Here is an 8,194-nt window from a genome sequence, read left to right as displayed (position 1 = left end):
AATCACCACTCACTCACTGTTAGATGAAGGACTCCATTGAAAACAAATGGCCACAGCTTCCAGGACAGACTCTGATGGGTTGTGAATGTTTTTATTTTTTAATTGCTGTTAATATTTTTTTAACAATAAAGAACCAAAAACTCTCTGCAGTCCCACTTTCAGTGGGATTCGTCTGGTGCTGCAGCAGCATTTCCTGTCTTCTCCTTTTTTATTTGGCTCCAGGGTCAATAAGAGCATTTCTCCTTTTGTCCATGGTAGAAAGCCACGCAGCCTTCTCTCTGGATGCTCCCGGTTTTTCCTCTGGTCCTTGAGATGTGGTGTCCTGTCCTTCATAACACACTACTCTCCAGTGGAAGAAAGGCCATCACTCAGTCCACCCCCTACAAGTGAGCCACAGAGAAGTCTAAGGACTCCACTTGCAGCTCAGAAAGGTCTCTCCCTTAAAAACAAAAACCAAAATGGTGTTTGGTTCTGTAACCACACCCTCCTCATGCCCTTTTCACTTTTTTACACGTGTGACCGTGTGACCGGAAGTCAAACCAGGTTGCACCTTGGGAAATTCCACCCAGTGCTGGCTGTGTTCCTCTGCTTAGAACCATCTCCAAGCCCACAATTTCTTCTTGATGCTCCAGTAATTCTTTGATTGGAGAGGCTGTGCAAACAGGGGCAAAGAGAGGCTCTGGCTATTAGCTGAAGCAACAAGGGAATGCTTCTCTGGGAAATGAGGTGGAACCTCCTGCCTGTACCGATCCAAGGCCCTGTTGTCAGCTCTCTAGACGTGCTTCAGGCAATGACTTTCAGGATTGTGAATGGCACCTATGTCATTCGCCATCGTTCTAACTTGTGTAGTGTTTTCCCTGTATGTCTTAGCCTAGCCTCCAGAAACCAGTCAGGTAGCATCAGATCTCAGCCACTGGCCCTCCAAGTTCACGGGGAGTCTGGTGACCTATTATTGGCTGTCTCTGCCATCTGCATAAAGACCAAGAAGGAATAAACCAAGACAGTAAATAGATATTACAGAAACTGTCCCAAGCGTCTTCATTCTCTGCTTTCCAGATCTTTTGATCTGAGGGGCTAGGAGAATGCAAAGGCACATCCAGAGGGACTTGAAAAAAAAAAACCATTTACTGGCCCTGGCTTTCTGGAAGGTTTGTTTGAGTTGGATATACTTCAGAGGGATCACAGAGCAGGCTCAGAAATGCACCCAAGTTTCATGTGTTTACTCAAACTGCCTAGAGCCATTAAACTAGCTGTCAGACCTCTCCAGAGCTGGCATTTCCGGCAGATTTCTGCAAATTCCTTGTCTTGGTTGGGCCCCAAATACCATCAACCCATCTATTGCTGTCCTTTCAGAACCTTTGCCCTCTTTCAAATTCTTTTTCCCCCCTACTGGAAGCAGGGTGTGCTAGGGGCAGAGAAATTAAGTCAGGTGGACTCCTGAGTATGCCTGAATGTCTCATGTTGATGTTTTTAGTTCAAGGTGGAGTCAATTAGTTCATCCCTCACCAGAAATTCTCAATTAACCCTAGTCCTAACATAAAACATTAAAAAGCAAACACATCAGCTCCATTTTGAAGTAGCAGCCAAGTTTTGGATAGCAGATGAGGACAGATGTTAAAGGGCTCCCATTGGAAGGCCAGCCTCCACTTTCATCCCTGGCTGCGGCTTGTTGATGGGTGATGGGCCTGGTGATAAGGAGCGCATTGGCGAGACTAGAAAGGGAGAGAAGCAAAGACCAGCTGTTGCATTGAGCAGGTTGGCTTTGAAGGCCAGAGGGGAAAATCGCTATGAGGAAACATCAAACTCATCCCCTCTGAGAATCGCCAGGGAATCAGTCTTTACAGAGTGAATGATGCTTTCTCCAATTTTCTTCCAGAGTCAAATTCACACTGCTCTTAGGGGAATCTACTACAGGCTAGGTTTAAGCTTTCATGATTTGAGCACTTGTCTCCCTGGAGTTTGAAATTGCTGTATTTTCTTGGACCATGAAGAGCCAGATGGAAAGCTGAATTTTATAGTCTCTTCTGTTACCATGGTCAGCAAAAACCCCGTGGATCTTGCTCATAAGCTCAGGAGCTGGGGAAGCAGAATAAAAAGAAGGAGAGGTGCCCACCTCCCAGTTCTTTCAGGCAGCTCTCCCCATCCCTCACCACCCTGTTACTCTCAGCTTCATGTCTTAGCCTATTTCAGGCTTTTAAGGCAACACACAGGGCCATTCAGATTGGCAAAGTCCAACTTGATGAGTCCATTTCCTCTCTCTGCTTTAGGCCAAGAACTGTACCAGGCTCTGGGGATTTAGAGGCAAACCAGGTAGATATGGTCCCTACTCCCAGAATGTCTGTGGGAAGAACAGATGGTTAAACAGGTAATTACAACAAAATGGGATGATGGGACAGTATCAGGCGCCTAGGGAGCACACAGCTGGGAGACCAACCTTGTCTAGACAGAAAGATTGATGTAGGCAGAGGGAACAGCATGTGTCAGGGTCCAGAGATGATTGAGCCCAGCATGCAGGGGGCTGGAGACAATGCAGTGTGGTTAGAAGCTACTAGCAGGTTTTATACGAGGATGTGACATGTCAGGTTGTCCAAAAGTGAATTCATAGGTTGCAGGGTGGAGAATAGATTGGAGGGTCCTTAATTGGAGAGACCCTCTGCTCTGTAAGCAGGAGGAAATGCTGCAGCAGCATATTTGTTCTGTAGAGGAAAATTCCAGATTAGATGCCTTCTGGTATTCAAACCTTTTTGTCATAATATTTTCCCCTATCATCAGAACTCAACAGAATCTATTTAGACTCTCTCTTCACATGTGGTGTGTTAACCTCACACAAGACTGGGTCTTTTGGCTGTTTCTGTCCTTAATAATTTATGGGAATAGGATGTATAAATGGACTCTCCATGTGACCCCATAATGGAGGGGGAGTGTGGCCAAATTGCCAAGTCTGCTGTTCTCATTGTTCTCTTGGTTCTGTGGAAAGCTGCATCTCCCCCTCTGATCCATGATGCCCAACTGGAATTTAAATGTGAGAATTGGATCTGGTTGGAATCAGAATTAATTCCAAAACAATTAGGTGGGTGTTGGCATTTCTTCTCAGTAAGTAACACTGGAGCTTGGAGCTGCGCCAGGAGGCTGTGGGGGTGATGTGCCTCTAAGGGAGACAGTATTTTCCAGTGGATGGTCCTCCCATTACCAAGCTCTGGGTCAACCACCGGGCTCTCATGGGCGTAGGAAAGTATTTTATGCTCTAAAAAGGGCTGCAACTCAAGTTTCTCTTTTGACTAAAGCTGAAATAACAGGAACTTGCCCACCCCCTCTATCTGCCTCAGGTAGTGGAGGCTTTGGAGATGAGCTGATTGTTTTTCAGTCTTTGGGAGACAATTCTCTTCCTTTCATCCAGCTCTGTCCAAGATAAGCACAGCCGGGGCCTGCTGCAGGTCTGCAGAAACACAGCCATGGACTCACTGGCTTCAGCCAATCTCTACGGGCCCCAGAGATGACTCCTATGTTCCTGCCCCCCAAAGACACAGATCTCCAACAGAAGGTTCTTCCAAGAGGCCTGGGCTGGGTAGCAGGACCTGAGGGTAAGGGGTAAGAGGTAAGGTATGGGAATAAATTATTGCTATGAAATGTAATGTTGTCCAGCCCAACCAGTCTAACCATAGGAATTGTGTCTTCAGCACCTAGAACAAAGCCTAGAAAGAGGTAAGAACTCAATGAGTATATGCTGTTGTTGTTGTTAGGTGCTGTCGAGTCGTAGATGACTCATAGCGACCCTATGAACGAAAGGCCTGAGCACTGTTCATACATAGAGTTGTGTAGGTCAGGCATCACTATTCTCTCTCCCGCAAATGCCCCCTTGACATAGAGCATCTTTCTTTCAAATATTTTCAACTGAATTAAACCAAGAATTTTTGAACCAGAAAACATGATTTATCTCAACTACTAAACACAAAGCAAACCTGAAGAACTTGCTGCAGAATATCAAGGATTGTAGCCTTCAATACAGATTGTATCTCAACATAAAAAACAACAACAATAACCAAAAAACCCAAAAATCTTCACCACTAGATCAGTAGGGAATATCATGATAGAGAAAAGCTTGAAAGTGTCGATGATTTCATCTTCCTTGGATTCACTGTCAATATCCTTGGCACCAGCAGTCAGGAGATTAGGAGATGCATAGCATCTGCAAAGTTTGCTGTCAGGGATTTCTCCAAAGTCCTGAAGAGAGCAAGGATATCAGTTTAAAGACTAAGGTACACTTGATACAAGCCATAATCTTTTCAGTCCTCTATATGCATCTGACAGCTGGACAGTGAATAAGGATGACTGAAGAATTGATGCATTTGAATGGTGGTGTTGGAGAAGAGTGATGAATGTCCCACAAACTGCCAAACACAAGCAAGCAAATATGACATGGAGAAAGTACAGCCAGAGTGGTCACTGAAGGCAAATATTATAAGGCTTTGTCTCCTATTTTAGACACGTTAGGAGAGGGACATCATGGAAAGGGACATCATGCTTGGAAAGATAGAAAGTCAGCAAAGAAAAGGAAGACCCCCAATGAGATGGATTGGTACAGAATCTGTGGCAATGGACCCAAATGTGTAGAGGATGATAAGGGAGGCAGAGTATAGAACAAAGTTCAGATCTATTGTTCACAGGGTCGCTGTGAGTTGTACTTGATGGCACTTAACAACAGTAACGAGAGAATATGAACCTGGGTTCAAATTATGATTTATTATTTGTTTGATGCTAAACAAGTCACTTAGCTTCTCACAGCCTCAGCCTCCCATTTCAAGTTTTTGTTGTGTGTCATCGAGTCAGTTGTGACTCAGAGCGACCCTCTATGTACAATAGCTCTGAACTCTGCCCTATCCTGAGCCAGTCTCACTGACTCCAATACAACTAACCCCCAATGCCCTACATATCCTGTCAATCCATCTCATCCCAGGTCTTCCTCTCCTGCGCTGTCCCCCCAACCTTTCAAGTATGATGTCCTTCTCCAAAGACTGATTCCCCCTGTCCACTGTTTCTCCAAGGAGAAACTTGGTTTCATCCTCTCCAAGACAGGTCTATTTGTTCTCCTGGCAGTCCATGGTTTGTTCAATACTTAATGAAATTGAACTCACAATATTTAGTGCAAGTACACCTTAACAAACACTCAACATATAATAATAATAATAATAATAGCCACTAACACTTATTAGATTTATGCCACTCTTTCAGGTGCTGGACACACAGGCATGAACAAGAAAAGGAGTATCCCATAATATCCATGGAAACCTTTAAATATACCTGAAAACCTTAAAGAGGACAATTCAATAGTGACAGGTATCATGAAAAAAGAAGATAGCAATATGATAGCTGACTGGAGCATGTGGGCGCCTGTGTTTGTGTGCTGCTTCAGATGTTGTGTCAAGGACTTCACCCCAAGGCAGAGATATTTGAACCGAGACCTGAATGACAAGGGAGATCCAACCGTGAAGAGTTGAAGGAACACCGTTTCAGACAGAAGATAGAGCTAATCAAATAAAAGGAAAAAAAAGAGCAGGGTAGAGACCAGGCTATTGTGTCTGGAGTGAGCTGAGGACAGTGGTGGTGGAAGTGAGGTGGGAGACATGGGCAGTCTAGGTCAGGCAGGGCCTTCAAGGTCATAAGGATGAATTCAGATTTTACTAGTATGTCACAGAGGGCTGTGAAGGTCACATGAATGAGTTAAGATTTTATTGTGAGAATAATGAGAAGCTGCCGGAAGAGTTCAAGCCTCGAATGACATTACTTGGTTTATATTTTTCTGTTGAGACTAGAGTGAAAGCAGAAGCTCTTTTGGTCAGATGGATATTCTGGAGATACAGACCATAGATGATGGCTTCTTGACTGTGGGGAGAGTGGAAATAAGAAAGGACAGGGCAGAGGTAGGGGTATTTGGTTCCAGTAGAGGGGGTGGTTATACTAGAGAAACAGATGACTCAAGAATGAGCCTAACTGTTTGATCTGAGCAACTGGGTAGATTTTCTGAGATGGAGAGGAATGGGCTTGGGAAAGAGAAATTAAACACTTTGCCAGAAAAGCTGAGATATATATAGCACACTGACAGCACCAAGTACACAGTGAGATTGGCAGAGAGAGACAAACTCCAAAATGGAGGGGAGGGTGTATGTGTGAGGGACAGGGAGAGTCCAATGAAAGAAGGGGTTTGAGCGAAGGTCTGAGCACGAGCAGGTGCAGTAACCTCATTTTCCAAATCTCTTTACTTACTAACAGCAGGAAATCGGAGACTAAGAGAGTTTAAGAAACTCACCCAAGGCCATGAAGCTATTGTTCACAAAAACCGCCTAGCTCTGTGCCACCCTCACAGTAACTGTTCTGCCTGAGCCATTGTTGTAGCCACTGTGTCAATCTATTCACTGAAGGTTTTCCTTTTTCTCTGATCCTCTCCTTTGCCAAGAATGATGATCTTCTCCAGGGATCTTTACTCTAAAGCAAAAGTGTTGAATGGTCGGACTGAGCATAGGTGGACAGAGTAGGAGACATGGGGACAGTAAAATATAAGATTTGGAGAGTGATTTGGGGCCAGACTGAACTGCCAGGAGTGCTAGGATGAACTGGGGTGTGTGTGTCTTCTTTTATAGTTGGACAACGATGAAAGATGACAAAGAATGGATGCCTTTGAGTTGTGGTGTTGGAGATCATTCAATATCCTATGGACTGCCAAAGGAGCAAATAAGTCTGTCTTGGAGAAAATGCAACCAGGGTGCTCCTTGGAAGCAAGAATGGTGAAACTTCATCTCCCAATACTTTGGACATGGTGCTTAGAGAAGGGCTGGAAAGGTGGTCAGCGTAGGAGAGGGAGACCCTCAACATGACGAACTAACACTGATTATAACAAGGGGCTCACATATAAGGGAAATGGTAAGGAATTAACAAGATAGAGTAAGGTTCAGATCTGTTGTTCATAGGGTCACTCTGAGTTGCAGTAGACCCAATGGCACTTAACAATAACAACTCCATAGGCATAGACAGAGGCTGCTGAATAGGAAACTAGTATGGTCAGTATTGGCTAGTTGGGCTGTACAAGATAGTACCTTGTAACACTAATGGTCCATTTAATAAAAACAAAACACAACAATGCTGTCAGGCACTATGCCCGGTACTGGAGATACATCTTATTATTGTGTACCATCAAATCAGAACTGCCTCATAGCTGACCCTCCAGTGGGTTTTCAGAGGCAGTAAGTCACACAGAAGGACAAGGCCCATCTTTCTCCCACAAAGCAGTTCCTTACCTCTAAGCCACCTAGTAAGTACTGTGAACAAAAACAGTCACAAATCTCTGTTCATGTGAGAGAACTTAACCAAATAAACAGAGACAGGTATACCCTGAATGATGTTTAAGGCCTTCCTGGAAGAAACATAGTACATAGTGCTGTAAGGTTAATTAACTAGTAAACAGGATTTGACCTACCATGGGAGACCATCTGTCCACCACCATTGAATGAATTGTGACAGTCAGTACACAATAGCCCCCAAAAGGCTTAAACATTTTTAAAAAACAAGTTTATTTTATTGTGTTTTGAATCAAAATTTTGAGAGCAGAGAGACATTGCATTCAACCGTCCACACACTGCAACAGAGCACTCCTCACTTCCACCCTATGGTTCTTGGTTCCATTCATCCTATACCCTCTCCCTTCTCGCCTTTTGAGCTTTGTCCTTTAGCAAATGATGACATTTTTATCATTAATTATTCCAAGGACTGAGTACTTCTCTACGGTTGTTGTTCACCTTATAAGCCTGTCTGTTGTTTGGCTGAAAGGTATTTCAGAGATTGAGTTCTGTTTCAAAACCTCTAAAGCCCAAAGTGCCCTACACCCCTCCAATTTCTATCAGACCAGTAAGCCTAGCCATTTTTATCACTAGTTTAGCTCTAGGAGATCTGGTGGCATAATCCGCAGGGAGCTTTGCTCCTGACCCAAAGACTCTAGCAGTTTAAGCCACAAGTAGCTCTGAGGGAGAAAGATGGGCAATCTCCTGCCACGCGAAACCCAATGGAGGGTCAGCTATGAGTTAGTCCCAACTCAGTGGCAATGATTTGGGTTGGTCCTACATTTATTTCTCACTTAATCTATTATGATTCCTATCAGAGAGGTCACCAGTAGTGGCCAAGCACAAGCTAATTCTGTTCTCGAATC

Source organism: Elephantulus edwardii, unplaced genomic scaffold, assembly GCF_000299155.1.
Source record: "Elephantulus edwardii isolate Elephantulus edwardi_28Jun2011 unplaced genomic scaffold, EleEdw1.0 scaffold00152, whole genome shotgun sequence".
In the NCBI taxonomy this organism is placed as follows: Eukaryota; Metazoa; Chordata; class Mammalia; order Macroscelidea; family Macroscelididae; genus Elephantulus; species Elephantulus edwardii.
This window is presented reverse-complemented; position numbering follows the sequence as displayed.